At 38.9% G+C, this 21447-nt stretch overlaps 1 pseudogene; it reads left to right on the forward strand.

Moving 5' to 3' along the window:
* LOC116895814 overlaps positions 1-21447 on the forward strand; it is a 41149-nt pseudogene that overhangs the window by 664 nt on the left and 19038 nt on the right.

Raw genomic sequence — 21447 nt, forward strand, 5'->3', positions numbered from 1 at the left:
AGTGGTCGGCGAAGAGCATGCAAATGAATGTGTCTGAAAATAGTGACTGGAAAAATGTAAAGTTGTTTTATTTTCATAGCAGCAAGAAACTACTTCTAGTGACTAGCATGAAGCTTGATAAAAGCGATATGAGATAATTGCTAAGGAAGGCACAAAGAAAACTTGCATTTACTAATAAATATATGCACAATTTGTCTCAGCTCTAGATCTAGTCACCCTGAAGTCTTTTAATAAATAGGACATTTTCCTCTTTATTTACACAGCATGCTGTACCCAATGGGTGTTAAATAACTTACCCAGAGATGAACAGCTAATACGTGATGGATGTGGGAAAAACTTAGGTAAATAGCATGTCCAAGCCAGCCCTTATTCTACTGAGCCTCCACTGCCACCAACAGCGGTGTCCAGTCAGAAATGCTTCACACTGAGTGTCTGCTTTGTTTATTGTAGCTCAAGGGATATGAGGGCATCCGTTCAATGTGGTGACTCTAAACAGACATGTCAAATGTCTGCAATCATTCCCTGTCAGTTCAAATCCTCACCCTTTATTTCAAAAGTTAGAAAGATGGTGCAGTCCTGGCATCCCCATGGCTTTCTTTTGTTTGGGTGATGTGCTTGGGTGCCATGGAGACTGTGTCTGCAGACTGATGTGAGCACGCCATTACAAACATTGCCTGTTCTTGCTATGCCCAAGATGAAGAGTTGTGTTAGCCTTGGGTGGCACCCTGCCATCTGGACCCATGCAGGCTTTCTTTCTTGACACATGTTCACCAAGTGACTCACTTCCCCTTTATGAGCTTCTGTTCAGATTTTCCAGTGTCTCTGTCCACTTTCATTTGGAAGAGTAAATGACAAGAGAAGGCAGAAGCAGAATTAAGGATCAGACAGAGAAAGTGACCTTAGATTTATTTTATTTTTTTAATTTTGTAGATACTGGCAGAACTCTGAAAACAAGCATTAGCTGGGAGCTTTATTAAGATTTTCTCATTATTAGTATTCTAGAATCCAAAAACACAGATTACAGATATCTGATACATATCTATACTCCAAACCTCCTAAGCTTTGAGATTCAGTGAGTCTTGAGAGTAAATACTTGATGTGTACCTAACATTTGGTTGAATCTTCCTGGTCTACTATTTAAAAAAAGATGTATTTATTTATTATATATAGGTATACTGTAGCTGTCTTCAGACACACCAGAGGATAGCATCAGATCCCATTGCAGATGGTTGTGAGTCACCATGTGGTTGCTGGGATTTGAACTCAGGACCTCTAGAAGAGCAGTCAGTGCTCTTAACCACTGAGCTCTCTCCAGCCCCTGGTCTATCCTTGTTTTCCCTGCATCTGCTTAAAACTCTTTGTTTTATCATTAAGCTTACAGTAGGTTTCAGAATAGCTTAGGCTATCAACTGAGTCCTTTTTATAAGATCACAATCAAGCAAACAGACAGAAACTATAAAATAACTTGAGCTTGATTGGCGTCACTACACAGCTGAAAGCACAGGCCAAGCACTACTCTCTTATCCACACATTGGAAGTTATTTCTTAGCAGAGGAGAAAATAGTAATAGGACAAAAGGAAGGACCCGTAGAGACTATTATTCATGATGTCATAGAAATCGAGAGGTTTGGTTCAAGCACATTTTGTTCCTGAGACCCCTTTAAAAGGGGAAAATGAAAACAGAATATCTAATCTCCCTTGAAATTTTAAGGCACAATTATTCAAAGTATATTTCTAGTGTATCATAGGATCCTAGGTGGGTTTGTGCTTAGCTAACTGGAGACCAAGTCCGTGAGTGGATATATGGAGTTCAATGGCCAGCTTCATGCTACCCAATTCTGTTGAGGTTTGGATTCCTATATCAAGCATTAGCTCTTTTTGTTGTCTTCCACATTGTCTTCATAAACGCTAAAACACCCAAACAACAATACAGACCTTGCTTTATTGACAAAGGTGATGATATTTCTGATAAATTTATTGATCAGAGGCCATGCAAAGAAGGAGCTCAACATATTTAGTTTTTAGATGCTGTATGAATGTCCAAATCTCACTAAAGGAAGGCAAAGTCATGGCTGCCAGTGAATAATAGACATGGTGATAACATGTATAAAAGCTGAACCGAAGAAACATTTTATGTTTTACATTTACATTTCAGCACATGTAAACAACACTTTGATGTGTATTTAAAAAAATGTATAAAGATTACATCCAGATTGTCTTGGCTGATGCTGCTATTTGGGTCATAGGTCCATTTGGTATCTTTCCTAACTTTCTTCCTAAAGAAGAAAGATGGTCAGTGGTCTAGAGACAAGGGCTGTCATTGGTTAGTTGCTCTGAGACTATGGGTCAGTCACAGAAGAGAGCTGGCTGTATGGAAGCACACACATTCCACCTTCACATAGCCAGTGAAGTAGCCCTGTGAACAGGCTGACTGCCATATGTTTGCTCTTTAGAGGTGGAAGGACAGATACAGTTCCCCGGAGTCACTGTTAAAACGTAATCTATTAGTTTCTTTTAGTATTCCTCTGAGCTTTCGCTCCAAAGCAATACATCCATCGTGCTGGATGGTTATTTGAAAAGCTCAGTGGGTAAAAATGCTTTGAACTGTACTTCTCTCTTTAGCTGGATGAGGACATCTGAAAGCCCATCTCCCATTTTCTTTCATTGTCACTAACTCACTTTGACAGTCCATACCGAGGAGAACTATATATCACCATGTGAACTAGAGTTGGCCAGCCATTTAAATCCTCTCCTGGACTGAATGCACAAAGCAATTTTTAATTTCTATTTTTGTTTGCAGGCTGAGATGCTAGGAAAACTCAGATATACAATGACTGCCTTTATCCTATGGACAATCAACATTGCTTATTTGATAAATAACCTTTTATTCAGTATTTGTTACTTGGAAAGTATTTCAGGAGCCCCCTCTCCAATAATCTTATCTTCCTTTTATTTTAATACTCAGTCTTTTGTAAATTTATAACATGTCAGGTGTCTACTATGACCACCAAATCAGATACTTATCCATAAACATAAATTATGCACATAAATCTAGGTACAGCTCGAGCTGTGTAATAGAATGCACATTCGAGACCTGCCTTAGATCAGTTTCAAGGGAGGGCATAATTTTTGTCTATGACTTTTTGATGCTTTTTAAAACTGTTCCAAAATTAAATCCATCATTATAAGATATTACTTATATTATGAGTATAAACCTTAGAACTCTGATTATGTTTGGGTCACATCATTTGAAGTGCTGAAAGGAATATAACTGGACATCTTGACATTTGGTGTCTTCCTTTCCAGTTCAAATGAAGCTCTGTACCCCAACTAAATCATCCCTGCTCTCTTCATGCTTTAGCACCCAGCATTTGGGGGTACATTGTAGTGGCCGGATTACTAAAGCAATGGGGCTTTGCTGTAAAATCAGTTTATGGTTTGCTTGTTCCTAAGAAAAGCCTGTGACCTAATATCTAAGACAGTTTGAAGATGTATTCTTTGCAAAATTGACTTATTTTCTTGAATGGCACATCCAGGTACATAATCCAACAAGCATGGCTCTCTGGAGATGTAAGAAACAGAGTGGGAGGGCCCAGGAAAGAAGAGTCTCTCACGGGACTCTTCCACTCTAAGAGAATGTGACACATCTCAAGATAGTTAAGAATCCGATATACACAAGTGTGGCGGAGGTAGGAAGTGGGCAGGATGCCACCAACATTCCGAGGGTTTGGCTTTTCTCTTAGAATCAAATTCAAACTTGTTCCTTTACCACAGGCCTACATCAGTGTTTTTTTCTTTTTGGTCAACTGTCAGAATCTAATGCCTGCCTTTCAGAGTCAGATACTCAAGCTTCACCCCCAGGGGCTCTTTGGCTTAGTCATCCAAAGGTCCCCTAGCTATAGAGCTGCACCTTCATGCTGGGAGTTATTGCCTACTGCGTTCTCGTTCTCCGTGTTCATTTAGCTTCTCGCACCTGCCCACTGTCCTCCCCTCTCCTGCCCCTGCCCCAGTGATTTTTGTCTTCCCAAACAGGTACCTTGGTAGCATCCATTCCTGAGTGCTGTTTTTGCGTATGGATCCAGTGGTTGCTATTGACAGCATTCTCCCAGGATCTGTGGCGTATTAGATAACACATGCCTGTGACTAGTGAAACTTAATTAATGCTCCTATAAGCTGTGGGTGGTCTTTATTTTATAGAAGGAACCCAACACATAAAACACTGATGAAATATACATGTAGATGGCAGGGCTAGAATTTGAACTGATGTAGTTGGTCGCTAGTGCCATGAAGCCTGCCCAACATTGCCAATCATCTTTTTCTTTCACATCATTTATGCCTTTATCCAATCTTATCTCTTCAAGCCAATCAGACTCCGACTGCCCAGTCCCTTTACTCTCTTGCTCCCTCTAAAATCACTGTGTTTGCTCACATGCTAGAATAGAGGTGAAGTTTTTTAAAGTATAATTACATATCTTTATTTGCCACCATGTTTCCAGTACTATAATATATCAGAAAGTTTCCAGAAACATACATAAAAGGGAAAATAAATTTCATTTTTATTTTTAATTTTTTTTTACACTCCAGATTTTATTTCCCTCATGGCCCACCCCCTCACTGTTCCACATCCCATACCTCCTCCCTGACCCCTCCACCCCCCAGGTCTCCACAAGGATGTCCCTATACCCCCTCAACACCCCCCCACCAGACCTCTAAACTCCCTGGTGCCTCCACTCTCTTTAGGTGTATCTGAATCCAGACCCAACAGTCTTCTGCTGGATATGTGTTGGGAGGTTCATATCAGCTGGTGTATGCTGCCTGGTTGGTGATCCAGTGTCTGAGAGATCTCAGGAGACCAGGTTAATTGAGACTGCTGGTCCTCCTACAGGGTCTCTCTCCTCCTCAGCTTCTTCCAGATTTCCCCTAATTCAACACAGAGGTCTGCAGCTTCTGTTCATTGGTTGAGTGCACACACCTGCACCTGACTCTTTCAGCTGCTTGTTGGGTCTTTTGGAGGGCAGTCATGATGGGTCCCTTTTTGTGAGCACTCCATAGCCTCAGTAATGGTGTCAGGTCTTGGGGTCTCCCCTTGAGCAGGATCCCACTTTATGTCTGTCACTGGACCTTCTTTTCCTCAGGCTCTTCTTCATTTCCATCCCCGAATTTCTTTTAGACAGGAAGAATAGGTCAGAGCTTTGACTGTGGTATAGCAACCCCATCCCTCACTTGATGCCCTGTCTTTCTGCTGGAGGTGGGCTCAACAAGTTCCCTTTCCCTACTGAAGAGCATTTCATCTACGCCTCTCACCCAACTCTTGAGTCCCGAGCGTATCTTTTTTCCAGGTCTCTGGTACATTCTAGATCATCCTCCCAATCTCCTTCATCCTTAGGTTGCCTGCTGGCCCTCAGGGCTTCAGTCCTTCCCCCCACCCCTAATACCTTCTTTTCCTCAGGCTCTTCTCCATTCCCATCCCTGCAGTAGGTAGGAGGTTGGGGGGGACCCTTCAGAATGTACCAGAGACCTGGGAGGTGAGAGACTCTCAGGACTCAAAGGGAAGGACCCTAGATAAAAAGCCCTACAGTGGGGAGAGGGAACTTGTAGAGCCCATCTCCAGCAGAAAAACAGGACATCAGGTGAGAGATCCTACAGTCAAAACTCTGACCAATAAAAATAAATTTCTTGTGTGATAAATATTCAAGGGGTTGATGAGACTTCTTAGGGCATTGTTCTTTTCTGATGCTGGTCTGCCATAAATCTTCATGGTTTGAAATGCTGAATGGACGGTACAGAGGTTAAGGAATATTTGGTTTTCTGCACCCAGTATTTCATCCATCTATACAGACATCATGGATTGTGTCTGCTGTACCATGTGTGTGTGTGTGTGTGTGTGTGTGTCTGTGTGTCTGTGTGTGTGTGTTTGTGAGAGAAAGAGAGAGAGAGAGAGAGAGAGAGAGAGAGAGAGAGAGAGAGAGAGAGAGAATCAACAGCCCTTGTTTTCCTTCCCTGATATGCTTCAGGGCAGCCTGGCTGCATATGGAACATCACAGAGGTCCTGAGTCATTGACCTAAGGATTAACAGGGTCTGAGTGTCAGAACTCTGCCACAAGAGGAATTGGTGGGCCTTTGAGGGTCTAATGGCAACGATCTTACTCTGTGAGATGAAAACAAGGGGCTGAATTCCTTTGCCCTTAGACACAAAGAAGACACATTGTGTCCTTAGAGAATTCTCATTGATGCAGTTCTATCTTGAGACAAGGATCTTGAGTGGCTTAAGGGATAAAAATATGGGTTTTGGAGTGAGTAGTTTGGTGGTGTTTTGCAAGTGTGCACTCAGCACTTGCCAAGGTGATTATTTTCAAATCTCTCCTTTGTTTCCATTATTTTTCAATGGGGTGATAATAATGTGTATTTTGCAAAATATTAGAAATAAGATGTGTTAGTATTTACTTTAAAGTCCCTCATCTGTGAGAATGAAGTAGCAAGAAATGCTGTGACATTTGTTTGAAGTATGCATGTCTTTAAAGCACATTTGAAGCATTTAGCTGTGACTGGCTCCATTCTAGTGTTAGCCGGAAACCAAACACTGTACCCTGAAAGCAGACCCAAGACAGAAGCAGGGCATCAGAACTTGTCTGAACCTGGAACCTTGTGCTTTGTAATGCTGACCTCAATGATGCCACTAGATTCATAATTTCATATGTCCTCTGGAAAAGGCACTCCTGGCTTACCTTGTGATGCATGAGAATGATGTAACTATAACATCTACTATATTGGAAACCCTGGAGCTGTGAGTTTCTTTTCTAATAAAATTCTGAATAATGCCTGCCTAGCAAGAAAGGAGAAACATTGAGCACTCTGCTGTTACCAGGATGTATATGACTATTTGGTTTTAATCCTTGACATTTACATGTTCTCAAATTTCATGGCCAGAAGGGCTAATAGCAAATATTGCATCTGATTCTGCCATGGGCAGGCCTCAATACCCTAGATTCTTGTATGACTCAAAATACCTTCATCCCAGGCTAAGGCAAGGGTAAGAGCTTTGTGTTTCATTTTCCTCCAAATCTAGCTCCCATGATTAAAATTCTAAAGTCCAGAACACGCCGTGCTTAATTATCCAACAACCACTGAATCTCATTCGAGCAAAAACAGTTTGATCGATGGGTCCAGCTGTGACCATTGTGCAGCCTGAATTTTCTGATGGCTTTAAAGTGTTGGCTGTGCAGCTGTCATCTGGAACTTTATAATGCGCTAGCATTAAAATGCCAAAGCTATTTTACAGTCCTGTCGGCAGCCATGAGAGAGATGGTATTCTTAAGGAGAACCTCAGTGTACAATTTGTTACATATCCGAGTGATGCTCTAATCAGCACTAATGTTTTTGTTTCTCTTAAATTCCCGTATTAGTGTAATTGAGCAGTTTTGAATAGAGCTAACCCAGGATAGTTTTTCCCCCTAAGTGAAGGGCTATTAAAGTATTGAGATCTCATTTTGCTCCTGCCTGCACACTGTGGCTTATGATGGCTGAGACCACAGAATGGGCTTCTTGCTTTATTCATTTCCATAAAATTTGCAGTTTATTAGAGAGACTTGAGAGCGGAGATGGCGTTCCAAATTTCTTCTCAGCAAGGCTGTCAGAATGAATAGGGAACAGAAGAAGCTCCGAGAGCAGGAAAACTCACTTCGCTTTAGCGAGACAGGACCGAGAGACTGAGGCAGCGGCTCTTCCTTTGTTTCTGATTTGTCTGCGATCCCAGGATGTGATTAGCTGGAATCAATCCTAACTGCCGTGGAAGGCACTTGGCAGTTCATCCACAGAGGTATTGAGGTGGAATTGGAGAGTAACGTCTATATCAGCCTAAGCAAGAAAGGACTGAGCATGCAAATAGTCAGGAAAGGAATAACAGTGTTTCCATGCACTGTGACTGTGAGAGATGTTTATAGTCTTTTCATGAAGCAATGACGCGTCTGTGCCCCAAGTCTGCAGAACAAAAACAATCTAAATGAAAGTAGGGTATCTTGATGTCCAATCTTGAGTAAATAGATCACTTACTAGCACTGAAGGTCATTTTCCATGAAAATATCTATTTTTTTATATCTTAAATAAGTGAGCAAATTTTGGTTCATGGCATTTTTCATAAAATATATAAACTGTAATCTGGTGTGTGTGTGTGGGGGGGGGGTGTTGTCTTTTTTCTTTTTTAAAGGATATTTCTAGTTTAATCCCAAAGGATTCTCAGTAACTGCTTGTTGGACTTTTCAGTAAAATTGAGGAAGGGAATTAATTGATGAGTGGAAGGCTTGCTAATGTGTTTCTTACAGTATGCATTAAGACATTGCTAAGAGACTATCCACATGAAGTAGAAAATCCTTTACAGCTGCCAATGTTACTTATCCACCCACATAAAATATCCTGACCTCTGTTCGCTTTTAGCCGAAATGAATTTTTCAAGTTAAACTTCCTTTTGGTGACTGTTTCCACCCCTCACATTTAGCATTAACCATTAATGTTCCCTATCTCTTTAGATCAAGGAATAAAACTCACGTTTTGGGGCTTTTCAGCCCTAAAGCCTAAGGTTTAAATTGGCTCCCGTTCTCCATTGGTCATTACCCAGGAATCAATCTTGCTCTCATGCAGCTCTTACTGCACTATCTGAGTTCTCTGAATAGAACAGGGATGGACCTTTGTGAGTGTAACAGAGGACAAGAGTAAGTTCAGCTGGAATCTCAGCACTTGGGTTCATGGTGTTAGGTAGGACGGTAAGTGGTTTGCAACCTCCTAGGAAGAACAACAATATCAACCAACCAGAGCCCACCAGAACTCCCGGGGATGAAATCACCAACCAATGAGTACATGTGGGGGAACCCCTGGCTCCAGCTGCATATGTAGCAGAGGATGGGCCTTGTCGGGCATCAGATGCCCCAATGTAGGGGAATGCCAGGGCAGGGAGGCAGGAGGGAGAGGGAGTACCTCACAGAGGCAGGGTGGGGAGATAGGATAGGGTGGTTCCAGAGGGGAAACTAGGAAGGGATAACATTTGAAATGTATATAAAGAAAATATCCGATTAAAAAAAATGGAAAAAAAAAGAGAATGTACACTTTCAAAACTATCCATGTCTTAATTTTGATTTAATGATTTATATCTTCAGGAAGTTGCAAAAAAATGAAGAAATTAACACATTTTATAAATGTCCATTGTCTAATTTTAGAATAATCATCCAAATTAAACTCAACTATTGCAGATAGTATATTGTTGGCCAAACTAAAAATAATCACATGCAATACACATTTTTATGTTGTTTGTTAAGAGATCTTTCTATGTATCCCAGAGTGGCCTCCAAATCCTGATCCCCCTTCCTCAGCCTTATGAATGCTGGGATTACAGGTATGTGCCATCACATCTGGATGGACTTTTAAATTTTAATTAAGAAAAGGAGCATTATCTGTTTTATACCAAAAGTGGCTTCTATATAACATATTTCCAAACATTGATATTAACCAGTAAAATGTATTTTAGTTATAGTTATTACCTACACAGCTATGGATTAGTTTGTCCTTCATATACTAGTTTGGCTTATTTAACTATACTTACTTATATTATACATTAAATTGTTCTGTATGATGTTTCAAAATCTGTTCTTCCAGTGTTAGTTAGCAGGAAGTGAAGAAAAGGAAGGGAAGATATAGGAAGTTTGTGCTGGAAATGGCAGCGAATTCTTGCATCCCAGAGACCTGGTGCTTGGGGAGGATGATGCTATGAGTTTGGGTGCTGTACAAAGTATAAAGGGAAATTCTGTCTCAAAAAAGATAGAGACAGACTTAGAGAGAGGGAAAGAGGCAGAGACAGAGACAGAGACAGAGGGTAAATAGATTAATGATAGATATTGAGATATGATAGATATAGATAGATGATAGATAGAAGATAGGTAGACAGACAGATAGATATGATGTGACATCTAAAAAATAAAGGATAGGCTGAAGAGATGTACCATATCTGAACAGGAAGATCAACGATACATAGAAAGCCATCGATATCAGGATGAATAGCAAGCATACTCATTTTCTTATAAATACATAAATTCCATAGGGTAAATCTAAATCAAAATATATCATGATATATAATAGATGAAACAACAAAGATAAATAGGAAGTCATAAAAGAAATAGTGCTAAATAACAAATCATAGGCAATTAGTCACAGAAAAATGCATCGACAGCAAAGTGCATTAGAAAAACGTATTGTAGAAAAACTTATCGTAAAGATGCTGAGAGAAAAGGATCATCAGCCCAAAGTATGGCTCAATAGCGAGAGTAAAATAATGTCACAGAGATTACTCTTAATGCTCATGTAGTTCCGATAAACTAATAAATGACTTGTATTAAGAAAGAAACATCTTAAGACTCAGAAAGGAGCTATGATTAAGAGGAATATCTGCCATGAGACAATGAAAGGGGGACAGAGACAGAGACAGAGACAGAGAGACAGAAAGAGAGAGATTAGAGAGATTAGTAATGATAAATAAAGGTTCAATATGTTCAACGCAATGGGAAAACAACAAAGATATGCAAAAGTTACAAATGAAGATGATTCAGATCGTTTTTTAGATATCTGTGCTTTTTAGGGATATAATTGAAAGCTTAATTATTGAATTTTTATTAAACCAATTTGAACAATAAAAATGTAAGGATGTGATTTGGACAACAGGTTTAGTGTTTGAAAGTAACTGTCACTTTTGCAAAGAAGTGGGTTTCCATGGGGACATAACATCCTCTTCTGTTCTTTGTATCCACCAGACATGCAGGGAGACACACATGCAGGTAAAACATTCATATACATCAAATAAAATAAACCTAAAAACATCATAAAAGTATAAGCAATAAAAGCTTGGTTTTCTTTACCCTGAGAGTAGCCAAGGGAACTGGTGAGCATAATCACGCCAAATGATGTCATTTAGAATAGATACATATAAAACAGAAGGAAATCTTAAGATAAATGAAAGTGGTGATTTCTATAGGTTGTCAATGGAATCAACGAAAAGAAGCACCTCTGTGTGTGTCTGTGAGGCAATTTTCCATATAGTTAAAGGAGAGGGGAGACCAGCCCCTGTGGTGACTTCCAACAGGTGGCCGGAATGTCAAGAGGTTTGAGGAAGAAACCGTGCTATCCACCTTTACAGACACCTTCCTGATATTGCTGTAATCATCCTTCCAGGCAGACTCCTGCCTCTTCAGCCTAACAATGCAACTGAAGACAAACAGCTCTCTATGTACAGCCCAGGCCTCTGACACAAGATTGAAACTACTGAGGCCTTCAGTCCTCCGACTGAGCACTTATGAGCTTCTCAACTTCTCCAGCAAGAGCACAATCTGCTAGACTTCCTAGCCCCTAGCCTATAAGCCAATCTATTAATGCTAATATATGCAGTCTATTGATTATATTCCCTCAAAGAATCCTTCTTAATACAAACAGCTTCCAGAAGGGCTTTCAAACCATTGATTAATTTTCCAAAGAAAGAGAAGCGCAATTAAAATGGAAATTATTTGTGAATCTATTGAGTGTAGACAAAAGGTGGCAAAATATTTAATGTCTAGACTTAAGGTGTCAGATTTCAAAAGAGCTTGTTGACATTTTGCGACTCTGTCCCTCTTCTCAAATACCTGCAGCTCTTTCCTATAAGAGAACGTATTTCTCTCCATTAATGGGCCTTGGGCAAATCACATAGTAGAGCTGTTCACAGCAACAACTCCATTTCTTATATAAGTTTTGTGGATTAGTTGCCTTCCTGTTTGTGGTGATGAGATATCTAACAATGACCAGTGCAAGACAGAAGGGTTGTATCGATTGGCTAACATTTCCAAACTACGATCCACGGTGCAGGAGGTACTGTTTTGAGAGCTGCACTTGTTGGGGAGTCGGGAGCAAGAGGCAGCTGCGTATACTGCATGCCTGGCCAGGAAGAGAAAAGGAATAGCAGTGCATAGGATGATGCCACCCACGTTCCACTTCCTTTTCTAGAACATCTTCAGAGACATACATACAGTGTATAGAGAATTATGCTCTAGATAATTCTAAATACTGTCGTGTTGACAGTCAAAACTAATCGTTCCACTTGGCCTTTGTTTACTCCTTGGTTCAGTCTAGTGATGAGATTTTCTTTTTCTTTTTCTTTTCTTTTTTTTTTTTTCGGAACTGGGGACCGAACCCAGGGACTTGCACTTGCTAGGCAAGCGCTCTACCACTGAGTTAAATCCCCAACCCCATGAGATTTTCTTTTTCTTAACAACCTTGTGCTTTTCTCTATGTGTTTATGTGGAGATCAGAAACTCTTCTGAAGTACAGGACGCTGCCACCACATTCCTTCATTTTTTTAAGGCAAAATTTATTTTAAGTGATTCATAAAAATTGTTAAAAATAATTGAGTACTGTCATGATTCTATACACTTCTTTATTGTGCAATATATAAATTAGGTTAAATATAACTATGTCCTCAAATATTCAACTCTTCTTTATGGTAAATCTTTCACAATCCTATTTCTAGCTTTTTGAAATATACAACAAATTAGTGTCAACTCTAATCATCCTATACCAGAAGTTCATAGGAACTTGTTGCTCTTGTCTAACAGGAAATTAGTGCCTAACTTCACATCATTTTGTAAAGCACCCATTTCACTTACAAATTCTATGAAGTCAGTTTACATTTTGTGAGATTCAGCTTCACTGAAATCAGGGTGTTTATCTGGGTCTGACTTATTTTATAAAGCTCTCATGCTCCAAAGGCTGACTCCATTCCTTTTCATTCCTGTATAATATTCCACTGTGTACATATGCTGTGTGTTATAATTCATTGTCTTATAGACATTTGGGTTATTTCCATTAATTAGTAACTATGGGTAACTAGATTTGCATGATCTTGAACATGCTGATTACATTTTCTTCGAATATGAATTTGTAATGGATTATTGCCTCATGTGATAGTCTTATTCTTTTATTTTTGTGCTGAACATTCATACTAATGTTCATGATGACAGTCCTATAATGCGCACTAACAGCGACACTGGAGAAATCTTCCCCTCTATCTTCTGTCCTGTCATTGATTGTATCTTTAATCATTTTGTCATAGTTTTCTTTTTGGAGTTGACTGATATCTTTGTAGCTTTAAATTTTGTCGTCATGATGATTAGTTATGTTGAATAGACTTTTGTATATCTATTGATCATGTAGTTATCGTGTTTTGAAAATTTTGACCTATTTTAAATGATCACTGGATGATCTAGTGGGCATGTGAGTCAACAATGACTGGGAGAGTGGTGACTGGAAGGATGGTTCTGCAGTTAAGAGCATGCACTGTCCTTGCCAACGTCCCGATTTGGTTCCCAACATCCATGCCAGAAGCCTCCCAGTTCCTTTTAACTCCAGATGTATTATACATCTTCTTCTAGTTTCTATGTGCATCTACATGCATGTACACATATCCACACACATATCCACAGATAAATAAATATAGTTCTCTAGCCACTGTTACAGTCTAACAGAGACAAAGATAGTTTGGCCGGTTTGAGAGTACATTCCGAGACAGATTCTCACAGGAGCCAGTGAGAATGGAATAGAATTAGAACATGGAGGGCAGGCTCAGAGTAAGCCAGAAAAAGAGCCTCCAGATAGACTCAGATAAGAACCATGGTGAAAGCAAGGGTATGAGCTCCAGAATTACTGATTCAAGGGGAGGTGAGCGATTGCCCTGTAACTCTAAAATGTTTGACATGCACATGACACCATTTCAAATGATGGATCTGCCCAGGAAGAAATTGGATCATGGGGCAGAAGGAGAGGAATGTCCCAAGTATAGAGGGACAATATATATTCATTGTTTTACCAGAGCAGAAAGAACAACCTCATTTCATTTTGCATCAACATAAATCCTTATGAAAGAAATGAACACTTGTGTACTAAAAGACCAGAAGACTTCCAGTCCATGTGGAGAAAGGATTTGAGAGCTTTGCATATTTTGCAGACTCAGAATAATTAAGTGTGATGGAAAACTAGCTATTGAAGGCATATTCAGACACATGCAGTAAATACCCTTTGCCTTATATAAACAAACACCCTAGCACTCTCAGAAAATTAAATTTAAGCCATAATACATTAGCCCTCATCTGACTCAATATCTGGATGATTTGTGGGTGCTGGAGAAAAATTGAAGGTGACAGTCATATTTCTACTTCATTTTCAAAATTTATTCATGCTGAACCACAGGAAGAATCGGGCCAGGTTCTCTAAATACCAAGAACACTGTGCTTGTCCATCTCCTATTATGGCATGCTTAATTAAAATCAATTGGTGATTTTTAAATTTATTCCATCTTATTGGACTAAAGTACAATAGCAACAATGGTTACTAAACATAATAAACTATCCCCATGCTTGACCTGTGTCACTGTACATGTCCCATAGACCTTTGAGACAGGTCAAATTACTACCTCCAATCTACGTGTCAACCAACTGAAGCTCTACCATGTTTAAGGGCCATTAAGGACATGGATCTTTGACACTGCTAAGTGTATAGAAACGTATTTCTGTCGGTGGCCAGCTCTTGGGATTGTGTGCTTGAATGAAGAGCCAGCCTCTCTTTGCTAAGAGGTCTTCGCGTTAGGCTCCCAGATTAAGAAATAATGATCAGAGAGTTTATGATAATTCTGCCAATTTTCCTGGCAAATATTCTTTGTGCTCATGTAACTAATGTTGTAAGCACCACAAATAATAGATGCGAGTTAAGAAAGGTTTCCTCGAAGGCTAACTTGATCTCATTTGTAACATACATTGGTTACTTTGTTATGTGAGTCAGATTCATCTGGGCTGTGCGGTTGTTTCAAGGCTAGCTGTGTGCCCTTTAACGGAAGATTTTGCAGGCTGATATTTCATTACTTTCAGATTAGTTGATCAACAACTCACAGCCCAACATTAACTTTGGTTCCTGTGAAATTGTTCAGGCTAATAGGTTTCAAAGGTTGTCGTTCAATTTATCTGCCTATTAGAAGAAATCATTAAGTAGAAGTAAACAGCTTTTAGAAATAATGAGTTTTTCATTTACTGGTGGGAGCACTTTTCTTTAAGAAGGCACAATGAATCACATAGTTAAAGCACTAATTAAAAATGCTTTTCTTTGATTTACTTTATTTTCTTCAACTATATTAACTAATAGTCAGTCACGGGGCTGGTGTGGAAAGATCAAAGAGCCTTGTGCTCACATTTGTCACTGAGGAATTCATAATGACTCTGCTCTGTACCTGTCCTTGTGCCTGTGGGGACTGGAGGTTGGGGAAAGGAAATCCACTTAATCACACAAATGAGAAAAATAGAGTTTTCATCCATTTAATCACACAAACGAGAAAAATAGAGTTTTCATCCATTTAATCACACAAATGAGAAAAATATTTTTTTCATTAACAGAAAGCTATTTTTAAAATATAGAAGCTAAGTCAAATATAAAAACGACAGTTTGCATATATGGAATAAATCAAAACATAACTACCCGATCATTGCTAAAAAGTATGCTTGTATTTATATTGCTTTTTAACTAGCATATTGGAAGTTCATGTCCCATCACACCACTGAGCTTCAAGGTGAACTGAGAGGCTCCAAGCTCTTTGTTTGTGTTTTGTTATTTATTTTAATAGATATAGCAGATCCTCCTTTCTGTCGTTGGCTTGCTCTAGAATATAAAGCTCTTTGGATCACAACTTTCCCAAATGGCAATCAGAGTTGGAGTTCATTAATTCACGTTTCTTCTGGTGTCTAACATTCCATTATGTTCAACTCCCAGTTTTGTGATATAGTGACTGTACTATGTGAGGTATATATTAATTCTCACTTTTGCCTATCAAAATTGATGGCAGTGAAGAAATAGAACTCTCCAGGTGTTGTGGCATACCCCTTTAATCCATGCACATAAGAGTCTGAGACAGGCAACTCTCTATGAGTTCAAGACCAGCCTGGTCTACATAGAGAGTTCCAGGCCAGCCAGTAATGCATAGTGAGATCCTGCTGCTAAATTAAAAAAATTTAAATTTATATAAAAAATATAACTGGAGGTATAAGTAGATTATTATCAAATTATAATTTACTTGAGTATAACAAACACATTATTAATACAGCTGCTAAGTCGATGGCTAATTTCCTACTGATGGGTGAGTTGGTAAAAGAAACCATAGCAACATATGACACATAGAAAGGATAAGGAGTTGTGTACTTAGAACAACATAACATTTATTCACAAATCATTATTTTCTTTACTTTCTTCTCAAAAGTTTCAAAGTTGCTTTAACCATTTGGGGTCTTGGAGACAGGCTAGTTCTACCTGGAAATTTTGATTAATGATTCAATCTTGGTAAATCTAATTTACGTCATTCATGAAGTGAGTCCAGCAGTGTCTTATTCATATTGTTATATGTTGACTGAATAAAGTGAGATCATTCATTCAAGAAAAATTACTGAGTTCCTGCTCATTCCCCCACCAATGGAATACAGTGGAGAGTATGAATTCCAAGGCTCGGTTCCAGAGGCTCCTCAGAGTAGAGTAGGCAAGTAAAGAAATATCTAGTATGGTGGTCTCTTAAACTGGTAGTTATCCAACATCCATACAACCTTTAATGCGGGTGATCTGATGTCTTTTGTGTAACACAGGGAGACATATTCACTAAGCCACTGTCAGTACTCTGCTTGTGGTGACATAAAGTTTGATCATAAAAATCCCCTGAAGGTCTGTCAGGTAAAGGCTTGACCTGAAGAATGACGGAGGCCGGAGTACTGGAATGCAGCAGGAGAAAGAGAGCTTTTAGCCCTTCTTCATCCTCTGTGGTTTCATCCCTGAGGGCAGCTGAGTGACTTTGGTCTGCTACCTGCTCTTTGTCATGATATGTGTCTTTCCATGATTTAAAGCAACAGCGCCAGCCAATCACAGGCTAAACTCTTCCAAGCTGGGTTGAAATAAACCTTTTTTTTCCTTATAAGGTGATTGATTTCAGGTGTTTGTGATAATGGTGCAGGCTTACTATGCACCATAGTAACTAGGCATTCTTTGGACTTTCTCTGGGCAATGAGAGTCAGTCAGCTCTGTCCTTGTAGGCCATGGAAGCTTCTTCTTTACATGTCTAACAATTAGCATTCTCTTCTCAACTGGAGCCTTAGAAATAGTTCACAGAACTGATACAATATTATAGAATTGACAGTCCGTTTAATTCCTGAACAATTATATGATGTCTGCATAATTTATACAAACCAAGATGGTATTCATAGACAACCGAAACCAAAACAAATAAACTAACATGAGTTAGTATTGGATTATCTGCTAGACTCTGCCAGTGTGCTGGGGGAGGCCACTCTCTGCATCCAAAGTTCTTAATGCTTGTTCTTGCTTATGCATTCATCCAATTCATTACTGTCTGTCAGGAGAAGACAGTTCAGAGGGGAATTCCTCTCGCCATCTTGGATTGTCCAATTCCAACTTCAGGATTTTTTTCTTTTCTTCTACTCTTTTTCTCCCTTGGTTCTTCTTCTTCTTCACTTTTTGGGAATCAGACACTGGTGAGTCCTGGGGTCTGAGGGTAGCTAAGCTGAATTTATTCATGGCGGGCGAATGACATGGCACTAGATGAGTGCCCTCAGCTACATGGCAGAGAACACAGAAGGTTTCTGATAAAATGTTTCAGTGTTGAGGCTCGGTTTTGCAATGTCATCTGCTGGAGCTAATTATCCGAATGACAAGCAATCAATGATAGCAAGTTGAGGAAATTTCCATACATTAAAAAGTCATTTACAAAAGTAGCCTCGATGTGCTTCCATTTGAACAATTTACCTGGTGATTAGAATTAGGACAAAGCTTTACTGTAGTCTATTGCGGCAAAAACAGAAGAAACTCAGTTACCATTGATGTTCATTATATAACACTTATAAGCACCTGATCATTTGAAAATTAATTGACTGAATTAATGAAGCTATTCTATTACATAAGCTCTCTACACAGAATGTATTTAGTTCCTTGATATTCATTTTGGTATGAGAATTTTTCCTAAGTTAACTAAGTATTTCGTTTAGAATTAATCTTTTTCTTTGGAAAACTGTTGATTCATAGGTACATATAATAAAGAACACATGCCAGGAGCCAAGCCCACTTGGCCATACACCCTCTGTTTCAGGAATGTTCTCAGGAATGTTCCAAGCCCACTTATATAGCCTTTGTTTCTGGAAAACCTAGCCAATTATCTCTTCTTATCAGTACACCTGCAATTTCAGGAACCAAAAAAACAATGGGATGGTGGTGACGGTGATGAATTGGTCTTGGACCCTGTGTGGCCTTTGTGCTTGCTTGTCTTTATAAGCCACTACCCTGAAATAAAGTCTGAGAGCTTGATCAGACTACGACTTGCTCTTCTACTTCGTGTCTCCTGTCCCCCATTTTTTGCCCCCCCCTTAGGTCCCCACCGAACCCTGGCAGGCTAGGACAAACACAGATATTAGATAAAGGTTTTCTTTTCTCCAAGGATAACAATCTCAATATCAAGAAATTGAGAGTGATACAGTCAAGATCTAGAATGTTCCTCTCTTCTCAAGGATTTCCCTAGGGATTCATGGATAGACACTCTCAAGTTTTCTCCTCAGCTAACTGCTGGATTTTAGTTTCTGTAACAAACACACAAAATATGCCATGTATACAGGAAGTAATGTGTTGGCTGCACTCTTGAAACACAAAGTCTAGGACTTCTCAAACACAGCAGCTTTGAGCTCGGGTTTCTGAGGTTGTATAATTGGGTGGGAGTTCATGTGGAGATAAAACCAATCATTTCATGCCCAAAACTGACAATCTGCCTCCGGGCATTATACCTGTGTATCTCCCACCTGGTTCTACCTCCTAAAGATTTCAGTGTCAGGCAGTGGATGAGCACAAAGCAAAGCAACAGAGCATTTGCCCAAAATATGTCAAGCCTTGCCTATCACTCAAAACACTACCAAGGAAACTAAAGGAAAAGAAAGAAAAAGACTAGCAGTAGTGAAGAATCTCCACAAATAAAAAACAACAAAAGCTAAATATGAGACAAGATATGGAATGTTAAAAAAATCAAAGGCCCTCATTTCAGATGGTAGTTTATAATTTTGCATCCAGCATCCCGTGATTCTGAAACCCTCAACACAGGAAGTGCTCCTTCGGTGTTATGGAGAGCTTAGCTTTGAGCATCCTTCCAGGGCCCCAGGACCAGAAATGTACTCTCCCACCACTTTTATATGTCTAAGTGGTCCTATTAAAGATATACACCAAATGCGTTGGAACATTATCTTCAATAATAGCTGAAGATCCTTCTCCAAATAAAGGTAATTCTAGAAGTCATGTGCTACAGCCCGTGTGTACATCAAAGGAGTTCTGTGACTTTGTATCTATAAAGGTTGGCAGAATTGACAGTCTTTTTGAGCTACAATTTCCTGACTTTTTTCTGGTTATTTTACTTTGTTATTAGCACCACACCTGTACTTTTCCAGGAAGGACATCTAATGTTTTCATTTACTGACCTCCTTGGATTGCAGCTTGCAACAGGAATTGACACCCTTCTTGCTTCTTCAGTGCTGTAACGTCAGGCTCTGTCTTGTCAGTTAACAGAAGAATGACTCAAAGCCCACATGATGATACACACAACTACTGTCATCAATATTTCAGGTTATTGATATCAGAGACTTGCCTTAATAATGGAATAGTTACACAGTACATGTATTTACAATAAACCTTGTTATATTCTTAAAAACTTTCATTTCATCTATGTAAATGAAAATTGTATCAAGAATGTTTACAGATTTATATATTGAAAGAAATCTAAAGAAATAAACACAGCACAGCTGAAGTTCAAACTTGAGTTAGCTTTAAAGCATATTTTAAAGGCATTAATAAAGCACAAGATGGCTACTTTAAAGGCATTAATAAAGCACAAGATGGAGTTACAATGGTACCATGGGAAAGTTTGGCTATGTGTGTGGATGGGAATATGGCAGTAGTCCTTTGGGGGTATTCAGGAGTGTGTGGATATGGAGAAGACAGATAATTTTGTCACATATCTGGAGGCACTCTGCAAACAGTGAGTTATAGCGTGATGTCAAGTATTCTGTAGACTTCTAAACACCCTGCACAGCTAAGGATCACGCCATGCTTCCTGCTCCTCATATTTCTATTGTGAAACTACAATGTTACTAAATTGCTGTGTTTGCATCTTTCGATTTTTTCAATATATAACACTTCTGGCCACAGATCCTTCTGGCTCTGACTCTGCATCCTTCACACACACAGCACAACTATTTCCTGACGTTATTTCCTACTAGGAAAAATAAAATTGCACAGTCTGTATTGTGTCTTTATTAGATCAACCTTCCATTGTAGGACACTCGCAACACAACAGAAACAGATACCGTGTTATAAATTTACACCACATGGGCTTGTTTGCCTTCAGGGGACAGGACAAGAATCCCCTGAATTTTGTCTTCAGAAAGGAAATTTCGCATCGTGAATAGTGAGTTTTCAGTAACACTGGCAAAGGAAATTGAAGCTGTGGTCTGATCCCATATGTAGAAAGCACTACAGGTGCTGAAATAATTTCATGACAATAAGAATGAAAATTGGGCAAATCTAAATGATGTTTATTAAATACATCATGGTTCTGCAGGAAGTGTATGAAAATGTATATTTCATAAAACAACTGCTGGTTTCTCCATCAAGTAATACAATGGATAGATGCTAGTCTGGATCTTATAATAAATAACTTTTTAATACCTAAGAGCTAATTTATAATGTTCCTTCCACATTAAGCTATAACCTGTCTTTGTTTTATCAGACACAAGAACATAGTTGCATGTATAATTTTCTTAAAATGAAGAAAAACTGAAGAAAGACATGAACAAAAAATAGAAAATATTTCATATTAACAAATAATGACCAGAATGTTAAATATAGAAAAAAATTGGCTATTCCCAGAATCAAAGGATAGCTTTCTGGAAGAAAACTGAGCAGAAATTTTTGCAGCTTTGTACAGAGCGATTAGACATTTCCTAAGAAAATTACATTTGCTGAAAGTTGCTCAAAGTTGTTTCAGAACAATTAAATATTGTCAGAATTTTGACATTTATCTCCATTTTAAATGTGAAATTCAAAATATTAATAAACACCATATCTAAGCCTTCCAGTTTAACTTTCAGCATTTAAAATGCCTTTTATACCAATGCCAGACAGTTTTTTATCACGATTGCTCTGTAATACAGCTTGAGACAGGAATGGTGATTCCTACAGAAGTTCTTCTATTGTTTTAGCTATCCTGAATTTTTGTTCCATATGAAGTTCAGGATTTGCTCTTTTAAGGTCTGTAAAAATTGTGTTGGAGTGTTGATGGGAACTGCATTGAATCTTTAGATTGCTTTGGTAAGG

Source organism: Rattus rattus, chromosome 3 (assembly GCF_011064425.1).
Source record: "Rattus rattus isolate New Zealand chromosome 3, Rrattus_CSIRO_v1, whole genome shotgun sequence".
Lineage (NCBI taxonomy): Eukaryota > Metazoa > Chordata > Mammalia > Rodentia > Muridae > Rattus > Rattus rattus.